At 37.7% G+C, this 21094-nt stretch overlaps 1 protein-coding gene across 3 annotated transcripts in view; it reads left to right on the top strand.

Moving 5' to 3' along the window:
- The window catches only part of KCNMB2 (potassium calcium-activated channel subfamily M regulatory beta subunit 2), a 252881-nt gene that overhangs the window by 46712 nt on the left and 185075 nt on the right, over positions 1–21094 (top strand). The window lies entirely within an intron of this gene.

The following is a 21094-nucleotide window of genomic DNA, read 5'->3' as shown; positions in this document are numbered from 1 at the left end:
CAGAGGAAGCTTTTGACAAAATTCAACACCATTTATGATAAAAACCCTCCAGAAAGTAGGCATAGAGGGAACTTACATCAACATAATAAAGGTCATACATGACAAACCCACAGCCAACATCATTCTCAATGGTGAAAAACTAAACCCATTGCTACTAAGATCAGGAACAAGACAAGGTTGCCCACTCTCACCACTATTATTCAACATAATTTTGGAAGTTTTAGCCAGCCAGGAGAGAAGAAAAAGGAATAAAAGGAATCCAAATAAGAAAACAAGAAGTAAAACAGTCACTCCCTGCAGATGACATGATAGTATACATAGAAAATCCTAAAGATGCTACGAGAAAACTACTAGAGCTAATCAATGAATTTGGTAAAGTAGCAGGCTACAAAATTAATGCACAGAAATCTCTTGCATTCCTATACACTAATGATGAAAAATCTGACATAGAAATTAAGGAAACACTCCCATTTACCACTGCAACATAAAGAATAAAATACCTAGGAATAAACCTATCTAAGGAGACAAAAGAACTGTATGCAGAAAACTATAAGACACTGATGAAAGAAATTAAAGATGATAAAAAAAGATGGAGAGAGATATACCATGTTCCTGGATTGGAAGAATCAACATTGTGAAAATGACTATACTACCCAAAGCAATCTACAGATTCAATGCAATGCCTATCAAAGCACCAATGGCATTTTTCACAGAACTAGAACAAAAAATGTCACAATTTGTATGGAAACACAAAAGACCCCGAGTAGCCAAAGCAATCTTGAGAAAGAAAAATGGAGCTGGAGGACTCAGGCTCCCTGACTTCAGACTATACTACAAAGCTACAATAATCAAGACAGTATGGTACTGGCACACAAAAAAGGAATATAGACCAATGGAACAGGATAGGAAGCCCAGAGGTAAACGCATGCACATATGGTCATCTTACCTTTGATAAAGGAGGCAAGAATATACAATGGAGAAAAGACAGCTTCTTCAATAAGTGGTGTTAGGCAAACTGGACAGCTACATGTAAAAGAATGAAATTAGAACACTCCCTAACACTATACACAAAAATAAACTCAAAATGGATTAAAGACCTAAATGTAAGGCCAGACACTATAAAACCCTTAGAGGACAAGATAGGCGGAACACTCTATGATATAAATGACAGCAAGATCCTTTTTGACCCACTCCTAGAGAAATGAAAATAAAAACAAAAATAAAGAAATGGGACCTAATGAAACTTAAAAGCTTTTGCACATCAAAGGAAACCATAAACAAGACAAAAAGACAACCCTCAGAATGGGAGAAAATATTTGCAAATGAAGCAACTGACAAAGGATTAATCTCCAAAATACACAAGCAGCTCAATATCAAAAAAACAAACAACCCAATCCAAAAATGGGCAGAAGACCTAAATAGACTTTTCTCTAAAGAAGATATACAGATTGCCAACAAACATATGAAAGGATGATCAACATCATTAATCATTAGAGAAATGCAAATCAAAACTACAATGAGGTATCACCTCACACTGGTCCGAATGATCATCATCAAAAAGTCTACAATAAATGCTGGAGAGGATGTGGAGAAAAGGGAACCCTCTTGCACTGTTGGTGGGAATGTAAATTGATACAGCCACTATGGAGAACAGTATGGAGGTTCCTTAAAAAACTAAAAATTGCACTACCATATGACCCAGCAATCCCACTACTGGGCATATACCCCGAGAAAACCATAATTCAAACAGTGTCATACACCTCAACGTTCATTGCAGCTCTATTTACAATAGCCAGGACATGGAAGCAACCTAAGTGTCCATTGACAGACGAATGGATAAAGAAGATGTGGCACATATATACAATGGAATATTACTCAGCCATATAAAGAAACGAAATTGAGTTATCTGTAGTGAGGTGGATGGACCTAGAGTCTGTCATACAGAGTGAAGTAAGTCAGAAAGAGAAAAACAAATACCGTATGGTAACATATATATATGGAATCTAAAAAAAAAAAAATGGTTCTGAAGAACCTAGGGGCAGGACAGAAATAAAGACGCAAACGTAGAGAATGGACTTTAGGACACTGGGATGGGGAAGGGTAAGCTGAGACGAAGTGAGAGATTGGCATGGACATATATACACTACCAAATGTAAAACATATAGCTAGTGGGAAGCAGCCTCATAGCACAGGGTGATCAGCTCAGTGCTTTGTGACCACCTAGAGGGGTGGGATAGTGAGGGTGGGAGTGAGACGCAAGAGGGAGGGGATATGGGGATATATGTATACGTATAGCTGATTCACTTTGTTATACAGCAGAAACTAACACACTATTGTACAAGCAATTATATTCCAATAAATATGTTTTAAAAAATTAAAATGAGGGGCTTCCCTGGTGGCACAGTGGTTGAGACCTGTCGATGCAGGGGATGCTGGTTCGTGCCCCGGTCCGGGAAGATCCCACATGCCGCAGAGCGGCTAGGTCCGTGAGCCATGGCCGCTGAGCCTGTGCGTCCGGAGCCTGTGCTCCGCAACGGGAGAGGCCACAACAGTGAGAGGCCCGCGTATCGCAAAAAAAAAAAATTAAAATGAAATAAAATGAAGGAGATAAATAAAATTCTTTTTAATACTCCGTATTCTGCGGACACTTTTGTTTTTCATCATGGTGAGATCTACAGATACTCATTTCAGTTCCCTCAAACAGGAAAAGCCAGTTCATTCAGCCCTTGACAAAGGTAACTGATTTGAGCACAACAGTTCTCTTCTCTTGGGCTCTCGTCATTTCTCTATGATCCTGTCACAGTAATTGCTTTACAGATAAAGAGAGCACAAAAAACGGCTAAGCTTTCGAGTTTCCCAGAGTTTCAAATGCCTTGAAGTTCCAATTCTGATGTTGCTAATGTATCTTCCCAGGCAACCTCTGATAATGTGTTAAGTAAATATTTGGTGATTGAATGTTGAAGGAAAGTTTGTAAGTGAGGTGAACTGAGTGGATATGTGTATCTACATTTTCCCTGTGGATATAATTTCGTAGCCTGAGCCAGTTAAACAAACAAGTGATATGATTCCACCTGAAATTCTCTTTCCTCTGCACTAAACTATTTCCCTTTTTAAAAAAAGTAATTAAAAAGAAACCATGTGCCCTGACCCAGCCACCCTTCCTTAGTATATATTCCATGCAACTAGTCCTAGAAAATGTCCTAGTTGCTTGAAGAAATAATCATGGTAACATTCATAGTGGTAAAATTTTCGTCATCGGTCATAAAAATTCTTACATTTGTACATCAATTTCTAGAGGGAAAACAGATCAGACAGGGGTAAACCTAAGATAGTAAGTTAGTTTCTAGAGTAGATATTTGTACTTAAGCATTTTGAAGAAAGAGTCTCTGATAATGTTTATGATCTCTTGCTATTGGTATTCTTCAGCATGTTTTGCAAGCATGCATAAATTAAGCAGTTCTGTCCTTGAGACATTATCTCAATGGATTCTTACGTAACCATATAAAAAAATCAAGGCAGGAATCAGTTACCCCATTTTAAGGATGAACAAACTGAAACTCAGAGAAATCAATTAACTTCTCAAAGTCACATAACAAAGTCAGTTCCACTGACTCAAGCCCTGTTCTACACCACTATTCCTCACGTACCTATGGACACACATATCAGACACACCTCCTCCACTTGCCTCTCTTTTCATGTGTTCACATATTCTGCAGTGCATCTTCACTTTATTTTCTAGTACTGAAGTGAAGATAAGAATAGGCAGGTGGACAGGTAGACATAATGTGCTTTCTGGAATGGTATTTAATCGTGTGCTCAAACATGTTTTAGCCAATAATGCTTAATTTTTGAACTTTAAAATTGCTGTATGTGTGAACAATAATAATAGCAATTGATAGTAAAATACTATCGCACTTGCAATATTTGCTTTTAAATGCTCTGACAACACGTATCAACTTGAGGAATCATCTCCCTATCACAGTTTTGCCCCCACCAAATTAACTTTCACATTGTGAAACTCTGGTCTTGCTTTCCATTTCTAAAACTTTCCAATGGCTCTCTATTGTCCTCAGGATAAAGAATAAACTCCTTAGGATGATCTTCCACCCATCTATGAACTAATCATCCTTTCCTCTCCAAACCCCTTCTCCAACGCTCTCCTTTCTCTTTCCAGCTAAAATGAACAATTCTGCAGTTACCCAGGATAGCCCATAGCATTTTACATCACCATGCCTTTGCCTATAATCTCCCTTCTTTCTAAAAGGTCTTTTTGTGCCTTTTCTATCTGAAAACTCTACTCTTTCTTCAAACCCAGTTCAAGCATCTGTCTGTAAAACTCCTTGAGCATCTTCCTGCTCCTCCACAAAACAGGGTTGATGATTCTCTCCTTTGTGCATATCTAGATTCGAGTTAACTATTAGGTTCTATGTTGGCACCTATCACAGGATTTTGTCATCAATTGTTTGTATGTATCCTTCCATGTTTTACCTTATTGCCCCTGTTCTTAGCACAATACATAGCAAAATATTGCAGGTGCTCAATAAATGTTTACCTAATGATCAATAAATGCATGAATACCCATTTAACAGATGGGTATTCTAAGGAAACATACGGGTAGCTAATAAAACAGAAACTCTTGATTTTTTTCAAGGGCACAACCATTTGAAGATGAAATGTTACCTTATCTGGTCCTTCCTATACCCTGTTCTAACTAATATTAATGAAAGATTACCAAGGATTTCAAACATATGACCTCAGTATATAATAACACAGTTACTTAGAACCTTATACCTAATGAGAATAGAAAAGATTTATTCATCTTAAGCAAAATTCTAGTGCCATTTCTTCTGCCCTTGAGCAAGACTTGTAATCTTGTGCATTTTTGTTGTTGATACACTTTTCATACCCCCTCTTCAGTTCTGCATCTTTAAAAATACTGATAAAATAGCAAGATGAAACAAAGGGAAACTCCAGTGTTTTGAGGCAAATATGGATCCTTTGGATAATGAATGACCTTATTCACTCCAGACTCAGTCCTCTGAACACCACTTACATAGTAAGAAATGCAATCACCAAATCTGAAGAACCTCATTTAGACATAGTATGAAAGGTTATGATTTTGAAAAATAAAATCTAAACAAAAGCTTGAAAAAACTAAAAGAAATGGATCTAGCACCTAGTTCACTAATTTTATAATTGAATGCCTATTTTAAGTGCTCTTTTTTGATCATTTACTTACAAATTCATATAACAATATGGGAGGTTCTTCAGAAATGTGTGGACATTGTGTGGGTTATAACGCAAATATAACCAGAAATATAAATATTTCAGAAATATTTATATACATATATATTTGAGGAAAGAAATATTTTAAATAACAACTTCCGAGTTTGTAATTTCCACAGCTGTATCTCATAAAAATGTAAATTTTTGGTCAGAAGTTTTTCCCCAATTTAGAGGTCACATTCTCAAATTCTGCCAGCTTTTCTCTGTCACCCTAAGCTCATATAAATCAGATGAGTAGAATGACGAAAATATTTGAATTGCTTTCTTACTATAGGCATGATCATGCACTCACCAGATCATGGATTATTCAGTTTTGCAAATACAGGTGGAAATCATTCAACAGGTCACTTTTTTCATATGACCTCCTCCCACAACTATCACTAATACCTCTTCAAGTTAATTTACACCAAACTTTCCTCTGCAGAATAATGTGTTTTCTTCTTTATCATTTTTCTATGTCTCCTTTAGATCTTCCAGAAATAGAGGACTTTTTATATGATTTTGTTTATATGTACATTTATAAGACATAAACAGTAATTTCTCTTGGTGCAGAGAAAAGACCTGGATTAAATATTATTTTTACCGCTAAATAGTTGAGTGGCCATAAGCAAGTTATTTAACTTTTCTGAAACTTGGTTTCTCAATGGTAAAATTTATGATTGAAAGAGATGATGTATATAAAATTTGGGGTACAAAGTAAGAACTCAATGATCTTAGTCCTTTTTCAAGATGGAATAATTTTCTATATGTACAACTGATAATAGGAGGAAAGAGAAATAATGTGCTCTGAGTTCAGTATAATATATGGTTTAGAACTTTAAGTGAACTGTCTTAAAGTGCACATTATTTACTTGATGGATGAAGTGGCTGCCTTAGAGTTATTAATACATATTAAAATACATGTTTCAGAAACAAAAAAATTCTTATAAAAATTGCTATTATACTGACAGGATAATTGACTGTTTAAAATATGATCCATCTGCTATTTGCATTTCACAAAGTAGTGTAAGCAATTACATTATATTTTTTGGCTAATCCTCTACTAATCATTGACTAAATCTTAGTTTCTCATATAAACTGGAATTAAGTTATACAAATATAAAAAGGAAACTCAATAATGGTAAGTTTCAGTCTCTTTTTGGCTGAGAACTTATCAAAAATATTATTTAATTCAGTAGTTGGAGATGGTATCTGTGATCATAAAGACTCAGTTCAGAAATTTGAAGTATTATTTCCAAATATGACTGAGTCACAAAACGTTAGAACAATAATGATTTGCCGTTCATTAAAACTTTCACCATGATGACCTCAAGAGGATAGAATTTGGAAGCAGGAGATTAATTTCCTTCTCAAGACTAAAATTTACTTACTGTGTAATCCTGGAAAGCTACTTAACCTTTCTGAGCCTCAGAAGTCTCATTTATAAGAATGGGGATAATCTATATCCTACTCTCTTCACAGGGCTACTTTGAGGAACAAATGAGATAATGCACATAAAAGCACTCAGAAGACTCTGAAACACTAAAACAGGAAGGAAGAAACGAGGCAGAGATAGTGGCTCCCTTCTTTGTGTTCCCATGGCAGGCTATTCACTGCACTCCACAGTATTATAATTATCTGCCCTCATGGCTTGAAAGTGAAACTATGGCAGGAGGAGGGTAGAAACCTGGGGTCTATGAAGCTCTAGACTAAACCATCTGCTCTCAGCAGCCAGATAAACCTGGTTGAAATAAATTATTTAACCAGAAATAGTGTTATTTTTGTGATATTCTGTAATGTCCAACTTCTACCAGGCAACTAACAAAGGAGATATACAAGGGGAAAAAAGGCAGCTAACCAAGAGGTTGTCCTGGCTGATGGGGTTAACACCTCTGCTTCAAGAAAGTGATGAAAGGTGTAAGCTCATGGTTTTTACATCCCAGGCAACAGACAAGGTTAATGGCACCAGAGTAGTCCACTGCTCACCATAAAAATCCCTGAGCAAGAATGAGAAATTGGTCCAAGTTTCGAGTAGTAAAGGATTCTTACATTTATAGGCTAAGATAAATTGGTGAGGCTTAGTGGGAGACATTGCCCCAGGTAATAGTTGTTCTGATGTTACAGGAGAGAGTCTGTTCAACGTCACGTATGTTCTCTCTCCCTCCTTCCCTCTCCAAGAACCAAAGTTTCTATTGAAAAATCATCCCTATTTCTTGATTTGGGACTGAATAGTCAAATTTTTATTATATTAATATCAAGTAAGCAGGACCTACTCAAATACACTCTCCTGATAAAAGGGTAAGTTAATTATTACACCTGTTGTTTTGCACTGGCAAAAGATTTCAAATATATCCCTCCATCATCCTCAAAAAACAAACAAACAGAAACCATCTGAGGCAAAGCCATTTATATACTGTATTTGTGTGTACCCACCACTGTTCTTACTTCTAACAAGGAGTGTCTGTCTGCCAGCATTTTCAGATTTAGCAGCAGGGCTCTTCTTGACAGACTATGAGAGGGGTCCATAGAAGAAAATCCATCATCTGATTAAGGCTTTCAGGCAAATTAAAACTCTCTGAACAGGATCCTCTTTCCTTCACTTAGATTTCAGTGAACAGAAAGCAGATTATCTCTCCAGGCAATTATCAACTCTAAAAGTGCTTGTGGTTTTAAGACTTTGGCAGAACTTGTTGAAAACATCATCATCATACACTTGTACAAGCTCTAATTTCAGTGGCTCTTTTGTACCACATGATGCATGATGAAATTTATGAAGGCCTGTTTTCCCCCCTAAGGCTCATTTCTTTTTTTTTTTTTTCCACAGAGCCAATCTGCATCACTTAAGTCCAAACTATTACATTAACCATCCTTTTCACTAGAGTAGAGAACTTCTTTTTAATTGTCCATATCATGGCCACCATACGTCAAAGGTAGGATCATTATTTTCCACTTATTTTCTCTTCTAGAGACCCAAATTCTTATAGGAGAAGCTTTTAGGATTAGGAAGAGGAGAGAGTCAGAGACTGGGAGCAGATTTCATAAGCAGCAATTTGACCTGGGTCTTTGAATATACCAAGCCTGGGACACTTAAAATACTATATTTAGGGTTCAGTCTGACTTGTTTTCCATACAGATGTAGGGTGGACTAAATGGGACTTGATCCAGAGATTTGGGCATCCGATGAAAGTTGCCTGAAATAATTTTTCATTTTTATTATTAAAGCAATATAATGTTAGTTTTCTGGGGTACTGTAGTCTTGCTTAAAATATGTATAAACTGCTTTATTAGAGATTATAGCACTATTGGAAGAGAAAGCAAGAGTGATCGTTTATATTATAATATGAGCTGATAATTTAGGAATGATTCATTCTCGTAAATGTTCCAACATGTGTGTAAGTTTATTACTTACAGAAGTCCCATTCAGAAAGTAAGATCTTTTATAAAGCAATCTTTAATTGACTTTTCTTTTCTATGTGGTAGAGAGGCATATAGCACTTAGTGAGATTTTAGGGTGTGAGGATTGCCACAGCTCTCCTTCCTGCTGTTTCTTTGCTCTGTGCTCTTTGCCTCATTCACACAGATTGGAGTAGCTGGCATGGGCACATTAATGGAGCAAGAGGGGATTTTGTGAAGGGAATTCAAGTGTGGAATGGGGATCTGACTAGATGAATTCTAACTTTTTTTCCAACCCTGACTTTCTCCTGCCCTAAACAGGAGTTGTAAACAATTTCCGGCTGCAAAGACCTGCAAAGATCCAAATCAAAAAAGAATGCTGTGATATGTCATTGGACAGAAAAAAAGATAATGATTGTGGTTATAGGTCAGACAAGGAGTCTAAGGATGTACTATTTTGGTCAACATTTTATTTCAGCCTAAAATAAATCCTGGGTCTTTAAAAGTCAATTTTTGAAGGCAGACTCATGTTACAATCTTTCTCAGAAGATGAGGGATGGGGGGAGGAGTTTCTAGAAGCATGTAAAAATGTTTAAAAATCCTACCATATTTTTTCAGATAGATACAAATATATTTTCTCTAAACATTTTTCTTCTCAATGTTTTTCTAGTAGCCCAAGTTATATATGACTACATGTCCTTTACATTACCTTCACAAGAGATAACCATTGCTAAAATGTTATTGAATTTTATTTTCTGTATTTATGTATATCCTGTGTCAGAGTTTTTAATTTTTATAGCCAAATATGATTTCAAAATTATAAAATTATTCTCCTATACTTTTTCTAAGACAGTATAGTTTTTTGTGTTTAGAATTTTAATCTACTTGAAATTTGTTTTCAATGATACGAAAGGAATATTCTTTTTATTTTTTTCCAAATGGGTATAATAAAATAGTCTCTTCTTCCTTTACTGATTTGAAATGCCACATTTATCATATAAACATCATAGATGGGATGAAGGGCATGATCTGCACCCTATTCTGCTCCATTGGTCTATTTATCTATCCCTCTACTGATACTATATGGGTGTTAACTTCTTGGGTTTTTGTACTATATCTTTCTATCTACTAGGGAAAATCTTTAACCATTTTGACAGATAACTCCTAATAAATTTTCCAGCAGAGATGAATTATCCCAGGTTGAACTAAGGCCTGGGAAGTGTTAGGAAATAGAGGGTAGAAAAAGGACCCCTAGGGTACAAGGATCTTTCTCCCTCAATAAACAGAATTTGGTGGGTTGACTATATTTTCCAGTGATCTTTCTGTGGGAGGTGTCCAGGGACTATGCTCAGCCCACTAGGAGATGGCAGGTAACAGAGCATCTGCACAGGCAGGAAAGTATTCTCAACCAGATTCAGTCCCTGCCTTTGAGGAGCACATAGCACAGCAGGGAAGGGCACCCAGATAGAAAAGGTTCTCATTCCAAATAGAAGTTGAATGAGAAGTTAAAAGCCCTGTCACCATCACCTGAGGTAAAAGCAAAAGATCCTTATCAGTGAATAATTCATTTAACTAATGGGATACATAAATGATTTTCAGGAAACTTTGAGCACGGAGATGGCAGAAAGTAACCAGAACTCTGTCCATTGAGTATGTTAGCAAACCTTAAATGAAAGCTTCTTCATTTACTTCTCACCACGTATTCCTCCATGGAAGCAAATTGGTTTTTGTAGAAAGGGATCCTTGTTAAAATAATGTTATTAAATGTTTATTCTGTACCAGAAACACACCCAAACATAAGTGTGTGTGTGTGTATATATGTAATTTTTAATTTTAGAATTTATAATTTTATTTTACATATCTATATATCTTTGTGTGTGTGTGTGTGTGTGTGTGTGTGTGTGTGTATACATCTTCATTTATTCATGACAAGCACCCTGGGAGGAAGCTATTACAACTTTCATTTCACATCTGAAGACGCTGAGGCTCAGCTACACAGCATCATCACTCTACTTAGAGGACCTTAGGTATTTACTGCACTCCTCTAAGCCTCAGACTCCTCATAGAGAAAAGACGGGATCTATGCAAAGGACCGTCATGAGAAATTTATGAGATAATGGGTATAAAACATGTAGCACAGGACCTGGGCACATAGAAAGTGCTCAACAGCTAATAACTGTTCAGGTCACACAACTACTAAATGACCAAACAGAGTCTATGTGTATAAAGTGATTCCCCCTTGGGCTCAAATCAAACACTAAATACTTATTAGATTGTTTTTTTTTTTTTAACCATCTCCAGCAGGAAGAACAAAAAAGGTACTTTAGTAGAAAGAAAGGTAAGTTTATCCAAAAAGAAAATTATTTAAAATATAAGCTCATTATGAAACAAATGTAACAGATATTTACTCTAGCACTTCAACAGCTCAGCTTTCACCTTCCAAGCCATCTAATCAGGTGAGCAGGTTTCCAGACCCCAGATTTCTGACAGAAGCACTAAAAATTACTCAATTTTGCTAGCATACTTGGCCCTACCTGAGCCCACATTCAAACTCAGAAGCCTGTGTTGATCCAAATGGATACAGCCTCTGCACCCCACAGACCATCCTCACCTCTTATCCCCACGGACAACTGCAGTGGCTCAGAGATGGCCCAAACATCCCAGGGGCTCAGGCATGGCTTTTGCAGCTGAGCCCAGACAGGATCCATTCACGTCTGAAAAGGGACTGTGTGAGGCTATCCAGAAGGGCATGACCAGGTCAGGTCGGAACGTTATAACATGGGGCCAGAGTAGGCATTCAGTAAGCACTTGCTAGTTAATTGACTGAAGTGGCAAGTAAAAGCTTGCACCCAGAACTCCATTCTGCCATTCTCTAAAGCAAGAGGCCTGAAGACAGTCATAACATTTTAAATTGTTCATTTTGAGCTGGGAATCTTTCTAATGATCTTCTTACCTAAACCTACAAAGAGGTGAGATCGAATCAGATCTGTTCGTATATCAACACACTAAAAATGACTGGCCCAAAAGAGTGACAGTGAGAGGGAAGGGTTGGCATGAGATTAAAATGTTATCCCATTGAGATTTGGAAAGGTTTCACAGAGAAACTGCATCTAACCACTTTCATTCCTCCTCTTATTCCTCTTCCCTCTCTTGTTTGGTGCTAGAAGGTCATAGTGACAGTCAGTTGAGAGGATAGAAAGGAGAATGGATTTTTCAAGAAGAGTGGGTGGAACAATTTTATCTGTCCTTTTGTCCCTCCCTCTTTTCTCCCCTTCATGAACACACTATGCCATTCAAACAGAACATCAGTTTGGTTGACATTGGATTTAAGAAAAGGAGGAGCTCTTCAAATTTTTAAAATTTTCAATTTTCAAAAAGGGATACTTTTCTGTTTTATACTTATAATAGTTTCTGTCATAACATAACATATAGCATAATCACATTAAGATTTGTTTTGGAAAATTAAAAGAAAAAGATCACCCATTGTCCAACTACTTGGAAATAATAATAGCTGATATTTATTGAGAATTTTCTATGTGCTAGGCACTTCACCAAGAGCTTTATGCATTAGCTTTTTTAATCCTCACAGCAACATTGTGAAGTAAGCACTGTTATCTCCCATCTTTAGTTGAAATTAAGGCACAGAGTACTTGAGTAACTTGCCCAGAGTCACACAGCTTATAACTGGTAAAAATAGCATTCAAACCCAGAAGTCTGATTCCAATGCCCATGCCCTCAACCACCCTACTTTCATCTAATACTTTAATTACTTTTAAAAATAGAGTTAAAATCATACTGCACTTACAATTTTGGAGAGGACTAGTACACTCTTTTCCCCCAAAACAGGGAGATTTCCTAGCCCTTATTTGAATGAAAGAAAAGGCAAGTCTATTAACTTTATTTCAAAATTTCTATGATGTTGCATGAGCCAGTAAAAAACAAAGAACATAAGATTAGTGACCAAAAGTAAATTACTTCAAAATTTTGCCTAGGAAGCATAAAAAAATGGTACAGTCTAGAATGGAGAAGAGGATGATATCTCATGAATCACCTTCTGATGGGTCTTTATTTATTTTAATCTTTTATTTTTATTCTATTTTAAGTTTTATATTCCATTTATGATTATTATAAAATATTGGCTTTATTTACTGTTTTGTACAATATATCCTTGTAGCTTATTTTATAATAGCTTGTACCTCTTAATCCTCTACCCCTATATTGCTCCTCTCTCCTTCCCTCTCCCCACTGGTAACAAGTAGTTTATTCTCTATATCTGTGAGTCTGCTTCTTTTTTTATTATATTCACTACTTTGTTGTATTTTTTAGATTCCACATATAAGTGATATCATTATTTGTCTTTGTCTTATTTCACTTAGCATAATGCCTTCGAAGTCCATCCATGATGCTGCAAATGGCAAAATTTCATTATTTTTTATGGCTGAGTAGTATTCCATTGTATATATCTACCACATTGTCTTTATCCATTCATCCATTTTTTTTTTTTTTTTTTTTTGTGGTACGCGGGCCTCTCACTGTTGTGGCCTCTCCTGTTGCGGAGCACAGGCTCTGGACGCGCAGGCTCAGCGGCCATGGCTCACGGGCCCAGCCGCTCCGCAGCATGTGGGATCTTCCCGGACCGGGGCACGAACCCGTGTCCCCTGCATCGGCAGGTGGACTCTTAACCACTGCGCCACCAGGGAAGCCTATCCATTCATCCATTGATGGACACTTAGATCGCTTCCATATCTTGGCAATTGTAAGTAATGCTGCTATGAACATTGGGGTACATGTGTCTTTTTGAATTAGTTTCTTTCGGATATATAACCAGGAGTGGAACTGCTGGGTCATATGGTAGTTCTATTTTTAGTTTTTGAAAAACCTCCATACTGTTTTCCACAGTGGCTGCACCAATTTACATTTGATGGGTCTTTATTTAAAGTAATTCTCAGTCAGTCCCACATATCTAAAAACTACCAGAGAAAACTCTCCAACTTCCCCATATATAATCAATATGCAATGGTTAAAATCAATAAAAATTCATTTGAAGAGTCGGCATATTTATGGGCCTGCCAAAAGCAAGAGCTGACTGTTAAGTTTCATACCCTTTGTTGTTGAATTGCACTGATTGCCAGGTGTTCATTGCTTTGCCCTTTTTCAGAGCTCACTCCTTTTCTAGAACCATCAACTCTACCCAGGGAGCTTCAAGATATGCAAATGGAGCTCATGGCCTCCACTTCCTCCAAAAATACTTCCTGTGCTCAGCCCTGGATCTTCCTTGGAGGAGGTAGCACTCCCTATCTCTCCTTGCTTTAGACCAGCTTTCCCAAAGAAACCTACATTGAAAATAGAAGCTCTTAGTCACTCTTTCCCGTGAGTACAAAGAGGCCGTCCAGTATGAATTTATACAGTGGACCCTTGAATTTACGTATAACTTATAGTCAGCCTTCCTTATCTGAGATTCCTCCACACCCCAAGATTCAATCAACCATGGACCATGGACGATGTAGTACCATAAAGTATTTACTATTGAAAAATATCCACATATACGTGGACCGACCACAGTTCAAACCCACGTTTGAAAAAAAAAAAGTCATTTACATGAGTTGATGAATGAGTACTCCGGGCTTGAATGAGTACTCCGGGCTTGAATCCTTGTAATCCAATGAGTGCCCACTCCACTTCTGCATGTCTCCTTCCTGATCATCATCTGTAGTCTTGTGACTCTATCAAAGGTTGAAGGGCAGCGTGGCCTCTGGGGGAGAGTGCTGGTACCTGGGCGCTAAGTTTGACTTTAAGGCATTATCCCTTCCCTGCTACAGGCAAATCTCTTAACTTCTTTGGTCATAGTCACTGCTCTGAAAAATAAAGACATTGATTCAAACAGTGCTTTCCTGTGACACCCTGGGGCTCTGATGTAGGGTATCAGGTCTGCCAGTCAGCGGGCTGCAAAGATCAGACCAAGCATTTCCCTATGTCCTAGCTTCATTCAGAGCAACTCTGCCTTTATCTTTTTATATTTGAGAACTCTATATAAACTTAGCTTGAAAAAAGGATTCTGCAGCTAATTTTCTTTGTAAAAATTACTGGATGACATGATTCCTAAAGTCTGTTTCAGTCCTATGTGATTTTTAAAAATAATAACCCAATTGAAGTTTGTATATGTCTATGCAAGGGTAAGAGAGTGCATCCCCCTCAGATCTGTAGCATACATTATTTTCCAGAAAACTTTTTTTTTTTTGCTTTTTGGTTTTACTGGCAATATTTATGGAGGGTCTGAATTATCTTAATCACACCAGCAGCTATAGATCTAGTTCAGGGTACATAACGCGCCATCTCTCACTCTCAAACCTTAAGTAAAGCATTTCCGAAGGCATAGATTGACACGTTATTTCAGACTCTGGGAAACCAAGAGTTCTAGGTGGAACACTGATCAGCCTCGGCCTCCCCCAATGGACTGATCACATCTGTTTTCCTAAGACAGATGTTCACTGAGGACACAGACATCATTTAAGGAATGATCTTAAGGAATGACACATGTGAAATACATCAAAATTAGGAGAGCTTGATACTCAAATTGCTGGAAAGGGATGGTTGGATTTGCAATTTTCATGTTATGTTGGCACCAGCCATGAAGGATTCCATGATGGTCTGTGTGTATTTTTCATGAAAACAGATGTTAGTGGAGAAGAACTTTTTTAAAAGTGTAATATCTGTCATCCTAAGATCTGGTAAATTCTATAGTCTATATGTAGTCCATGTGTTTTGGCAAACTCATTGTTTGTGCCTGCATAATTTGTTTCATTTAAGTCACTCCCAAACTGTGGTACATAGACCGTCTATATTAGTATCATGGTGGGGAGGTATTTTTAAAAAGTGAAGGTTTCTGCTGAATCACAGTCTCTTCAAGAAGAACCTGTATTGTTGGCATGCTCTCTGGAGCTTCTAATGCACAGCAAAGTCACTTTCTTTTGTGTGTGACTCCTTTGCTGTAATATGGTCTCAGAATACATCATTTGCATATTCCAAATGTTTTGGCCACCAAAGGTATAAGGTTGGCAAGTCCTTTTGCCATCTAATTTCTTTTCTTAAAATGAATTAGGGACAGTGGGGTGAGGTTGAGGTGGAGGTTGCTGTAGATGATCACTAGGGTCCCTGTCAATTTGAACACACTCTATTCCTGATGCTATTTGGGGTAATTTAAGCTTAAAGCCCAGAGCAGTTTATTAGTTTATTACTTTAGGTACTTTTCAGTTAGAGCTAATATCCATTATATGGCACATATTCAACCTGAATAAAAAGAAACTTTTAAAATATTTATGTACATATTTATGATGTCTGAAATGGAAAATGATACATCTGGGAACAAGTTCCAGAAATGAAAAAAGTGTCTAATAAAATAAGCAAACCAATAAGAAGTCGTATATCACTTGACTCAGTTCCTCCTAGAGGGGCAATCAAATGAGATGTCTTGAAATTCACAATTAAATATACTATAGAGTCTAACCAGAGAATACTGCATCAAAAGACGTGATTTGGTCCTTTATAAGACTGCGGTTTTATTGGCTAATTTAAGGTTTCTAAACTGGTTTCTATGTAGTTTTTTTGCCTCAATGATCTGAATTTTTCCCACTGATACCTACTCTAAAAACTAGATGGTGACAAACTTTTATTCTGTTGATTTTGACCAATGGTTATTTAATGTCTATAGTGGGTCATGTTCTACTTCCTAAAATACTTTTGATCATCTTCTTCTATTTCCAATGTCCCATCCATAGATAGGGCCTTTAACTTCCCTGGCCTGTGCCATTGCCATGTCCTCCCAACGGGTCACCCTGCTTCAATACATCTTCCACTGTAATTTCCTAAAATGCAAATCTGATTATGTCACTCTTCTGCCTAAAACTCTTTACTGGCTACTCATTACCTGTTGGGATAAGGTCGAACCTCTCGGACATGGCAAACCAGACTATTCATTACCTGGCTGAGCCTGTATCTTTTGTAAAGGCTTACCTCCAGAGGCACTGAAATTCCAATTATGCCAAGTTCTTTAAGAATTATGACTTTGAAGAGGCTGTCCTCTCCTTCTGGAAGGCCCTCCTCCGTTCCTCCTTATGTACCCAATATGACGGGCATGTTTGATCAATAGCAGGAAGGCCACTGAGGCAAGAGCAAAGTAAGCAAGGGGAAGAATATTAGGAGATAAGGTGGGAAGTAGGAAATAGGGCAGATCATATAGCACCTTATACCCTGAGTGAAATGGAATGTCATTAGAAGGATTGTAGCAAAAACGTGGCATGATCTGTATTGTATCACAGAGCTCACTCTGGCTGCTGTGGTAAGAATGGTCTGTGTCTGCAGGAGTGGGGAAATGTGAAAACAGAAGAAGCAGAGAGATCAATTTGGAAGAATTACCCTAAACTGAACAAGAAATTAGTGTAGAAACAGTGGAGATAGTGGGAAGTAGCCAGATTGGATATATTATGAAACTAGAGCCAATAGTATTTGCTGATGAATTCATGCAGAGTGTGACAAAAGGAAGAAATCAAGGGTGACCCCCAAGTTTGGGGTCAGAGCAGTTGCAAAAATGGAGTAGCTATTTGTTGAAACACAATAGGAGGAACACTTTTGCAGGGGATGGTAGCAAATTAAAAGTTCAGTCTTGGGGGAGTTGAATTTGAAGTGGCTATTAGACATTCAAGTGGGAATGCATTGTAGGCAGTTGGATGTATGAGTCTGGAATTTAAGGGGGAGGTTGCATCTAAAGAAATTAACTTGGAAGTTGTCAACAAAAAAGACATTATTTATAAGTGAGTATAAATATAAAAGAGGAATGTCAGCACATAAAAACACTTAAAAAGTGAGATGACAGAATAAATGAATGAATTATACTGATTGAGATACCAACTTGCAGAGTGAAGCAAATAATACAAAAATGTCACATTAGTATCATTCAAAGAATTTCATTTTTTATTTTCTCTAATGAAAAGCTTGTTGGCAATGCTCATTTCCAAGAACATACCACTAATGAAGTTACTTATTAAGCTAATATAGACATAGTGAATACAAATATCTGTTTGAATATGATGAATTACTGGTGTCTTCTTATTCTGTACCTTAGTGGCCATATATTTGCAAAAAGAAACAAATCAATACATCAATATGATGAGGCTGTTGAGTTTTAGATGGATATCACAGCTACAAGAGGTGTTTGGGCACATTAAAAATTCCTCACATCTTCACATGATTGTTTACAGTTTACAGTGTGCTTTATCATCCATTATCTCTAACTTTGAGCTTCATGACATCCATACACTAGGCATATGGGCATTACTGTCCCCTACTTAAATATGAAGAAACTAAGGCTCAGGAGGCAAAGTCATTTACATGAGTTGATGAATGAGTACTCCGGGCTTGAATCCTTGTGATCCAATGAGTGCCCACTCCACTTCTGCATGTCTCCTTCCTGATCAAGGTTTGCCCCATCCTTAGCTGCAGCCCAATAAAATTTTCACAGGATGGCAAGCAGCATGATTCCTTTTGCATTTCATAGAAAAGACTGAGAAAATAACTGGTCTTTACTGGATACCATTTAGCAGGTCAGCAGCTCTGCATATGTCACAGAACTGGGTTTCATCACCTGAAACACCCTCAGGCATGGGATCCAGGGCTTTTCAAACCAGCACTAGGGAGGAGAACGATGACCGTGAAATGTGTCAGGACTCATCTACCGCTCAGCCACCTCGCTCCTCTCAGTCTTTGCCTCCTTTGCGCTTGGAGTTGAATCCTCAGATGCCAAGGCATACATTTGCTCCCTACTTGGATCTGACATCTCTCCAGCATTAGCCTCCCATCTTGGACACTTTCCCTTTATGAACTAAGTTTCTAAGTCCTACCCACACACTCCCCTGCATCCAGATACAGATAACCTACTTTAATTTTAATAACCTCCCCTCAACAATAACAGTGCAGAATAAGAGCATATACCATTGATTTTACATTCGCTACACACTTAGTCTTTATCCATGTTATCTAAGCTGCATGGCAATCCTAACCAGAAAGACACTATTTTACAAATGAGGAAACAAACTCAGAATGACATGACCAAACTCCTATGATCACATACCTGCTATTAATTGGAAGAATTAAGATGGGAATCTAAGTCTTCATTACTCCAAAATCCACGCTCTTTCCTTAACTACTGTCTCGCCACTAATGACCCTGTTTCACTCTCTGTAAGACAACATCAACACAAGCTAAATTATAGTCTATTTTTCCCTCTGGATGAGGTTAATTGCTTCTTGTTTCTGCCTTAAAAGATCCAACAAAATTTTCCATGGTCTTCTTCCTTCTTTATCTCCATGTCCCCACCGCCACCACCCTGGGGATTGTTAAAACCTTGTTAGAACTAGTGAAGTCCAGGAATGAACCAAGTATCTTTACAAAAGCCAAATTGAAAGGAACTTCCATGTGTCTAAAAGACAGAAAATTCAATTTTGAATCAGGCTCTAAACTGTTTCTCAAACAGCTCCCATAAATCTGTACCAAAATCAAAAGAAATGATTTATAATAGAAGCTCTTTCAGTTAACATATCTATTCCATTGTTTGCCTCAAACCAAGGTTTCTATGTGGCATATGGCTGGAGAGGAGAGAAGAGGGTCAGTGGGGTTTCCATCCTGAGGCTCAGTCTTCACAGGTGTGCCTGCCGTTACTCTCCACACAGATGCCAGACATCATGGTGGTACTTATAAAGAAACAGGGTCAGTCACATAGTCTCAAGCTACCTGCTTTAAATGGGCATCATGGGGAGGAGTCTGAGTCACTAGTTGACATTCTCATGCCTCTTGCCCATAATGGATTTTTATCACATCATAAAGGAGCTCCTCAGCCAGTTGGAAATCATTGCCTTGCTGAATCAATTATAATTGCAGGGTACTCTGGAATCTTCTGTTGATTGTGATGTTAATAGGTACAAAGATACACAATGTGCAGCTCAATAACCATTCCATTAACGTCTAATTTAAAGTTTATTTCCAATATCATCATTATGAAGGAGAAAATAACCCATAGGACACAGCACTGGGAAAAGTGTGCAGGCATCTGAAAGCCACTTGCCTCTCCCTGGCTTCATACCTCATGAAATGTGCACGACACTGAGTTTGCACAGTCAGGGCCACTGAATAATCAAAGGGAAAGTTTCAACTGAGATAAAATTGACGTGCAAAGCATGAGAGTGGGGACAAAGTCACATTGTCATTTATATTACCAACACAGTGACACAACAAACACAGCATTCACCATGAATTGCATTAAGACTCCTGAAGCAGAAATATTGGAGGTGCTGGAGTACCACCGTGTCAGGAATTTCACATTAATATATTTGAATAATATGCCATTCTCTACTCATTTTCCAGACTGCCATGGGTTGTGTTTTACGTGGTATGGGTAAGGTATTTAGACACTGGTTTTCATCTTTCCCTCTCTGACTGAGCTATACTAACTGGGCCTGTTTATAATCTCTTAGCTGCAATCCCGTCTTTTGTGTTGGCTCTGCAATATTCCAAATGTTAAAATCTCGGGGGAAGAGGAATGGCAGGAAAATCAAATCATGAAGCCTTAACAAGAACTCAGATGCTTAAACTTCTAGAGGGACAGTAGTTTGATGACAAGGAATCTGTAGAAATACAGGACAACAGACAAGGTATAAAGGCCTCAAGTTTCTAATTAGAGTCTAACACCAGCCTCAAAATCTCTACAGAGTACACAGTCATGAGCTCAGATTATCTGACCTTTTAGCTACACTGTCTCCACCTAAACCCAGAGAATAGCTCCAAGTAAAAAAGGGATTGGTGAGATGAGCTTGGGATTTATAGAGGACTCTGGATTTGAGTCCAGTCAACTGGTAACTACTCAGGGGCACTTTTTTGAGATGCAAATTATAGATAATTAATGTCTAAAAGCACTACAGAATATAAATTGGTAAATAGAGGTAGAATGATCAGAATTCTTAGGAATGTGATAGATGTTCTCTTTATTCATTTATTTGTTCATTCATTCATTGGAGTAAGGAAACTTATCCAGGGGATACACATCAATAATAAGTCAGACAGCTGGTGAGGCAGAGATGAAAAGAAAATGCTATGATTACAGTAGAGTTTATTCATCGATCAGAAGAGAGAGAGAGGGAGGTGTTAAAGGAAGGGAAGAACCAACATGAAATTGGTGATACTTGAACTGTGTTTCCAAGGTGTAATGTCAATCTGTCAGTGGATACAATGGAAAAGGCTAGAGTCAGAGGAAGCAGCCCAAGCAGGAGGAAGGGGTTAGAGCATGTGCCCAGGGAATCTCATTTGATCCAAGGTATGCAGGGCCATGTTGAAGTTAAGCACAACTGGGGAAAGATGAAATCCTGAGGGTCTTGTGAGGCATGTTAAGGAG

Source organism: Globicephala melas, chromosome 4 (assembly GCF_963455315.2).
Source record: "Globicephala melas chromosome 4, mGloMel1.2, whole genome shotgun sequence".
Classification (NCBI taxonomy): domain Eukaryota; kingdom Metazoa; phylum Chordata; class Mammalia; order Artiodactyla; family Delphinidae; genus Globicephala; species Globicephala melas.
Note: the sequence above shows the minus strand (reverse complement) of the source record. Positions and strands in the feature narration are given on the sequence as shown.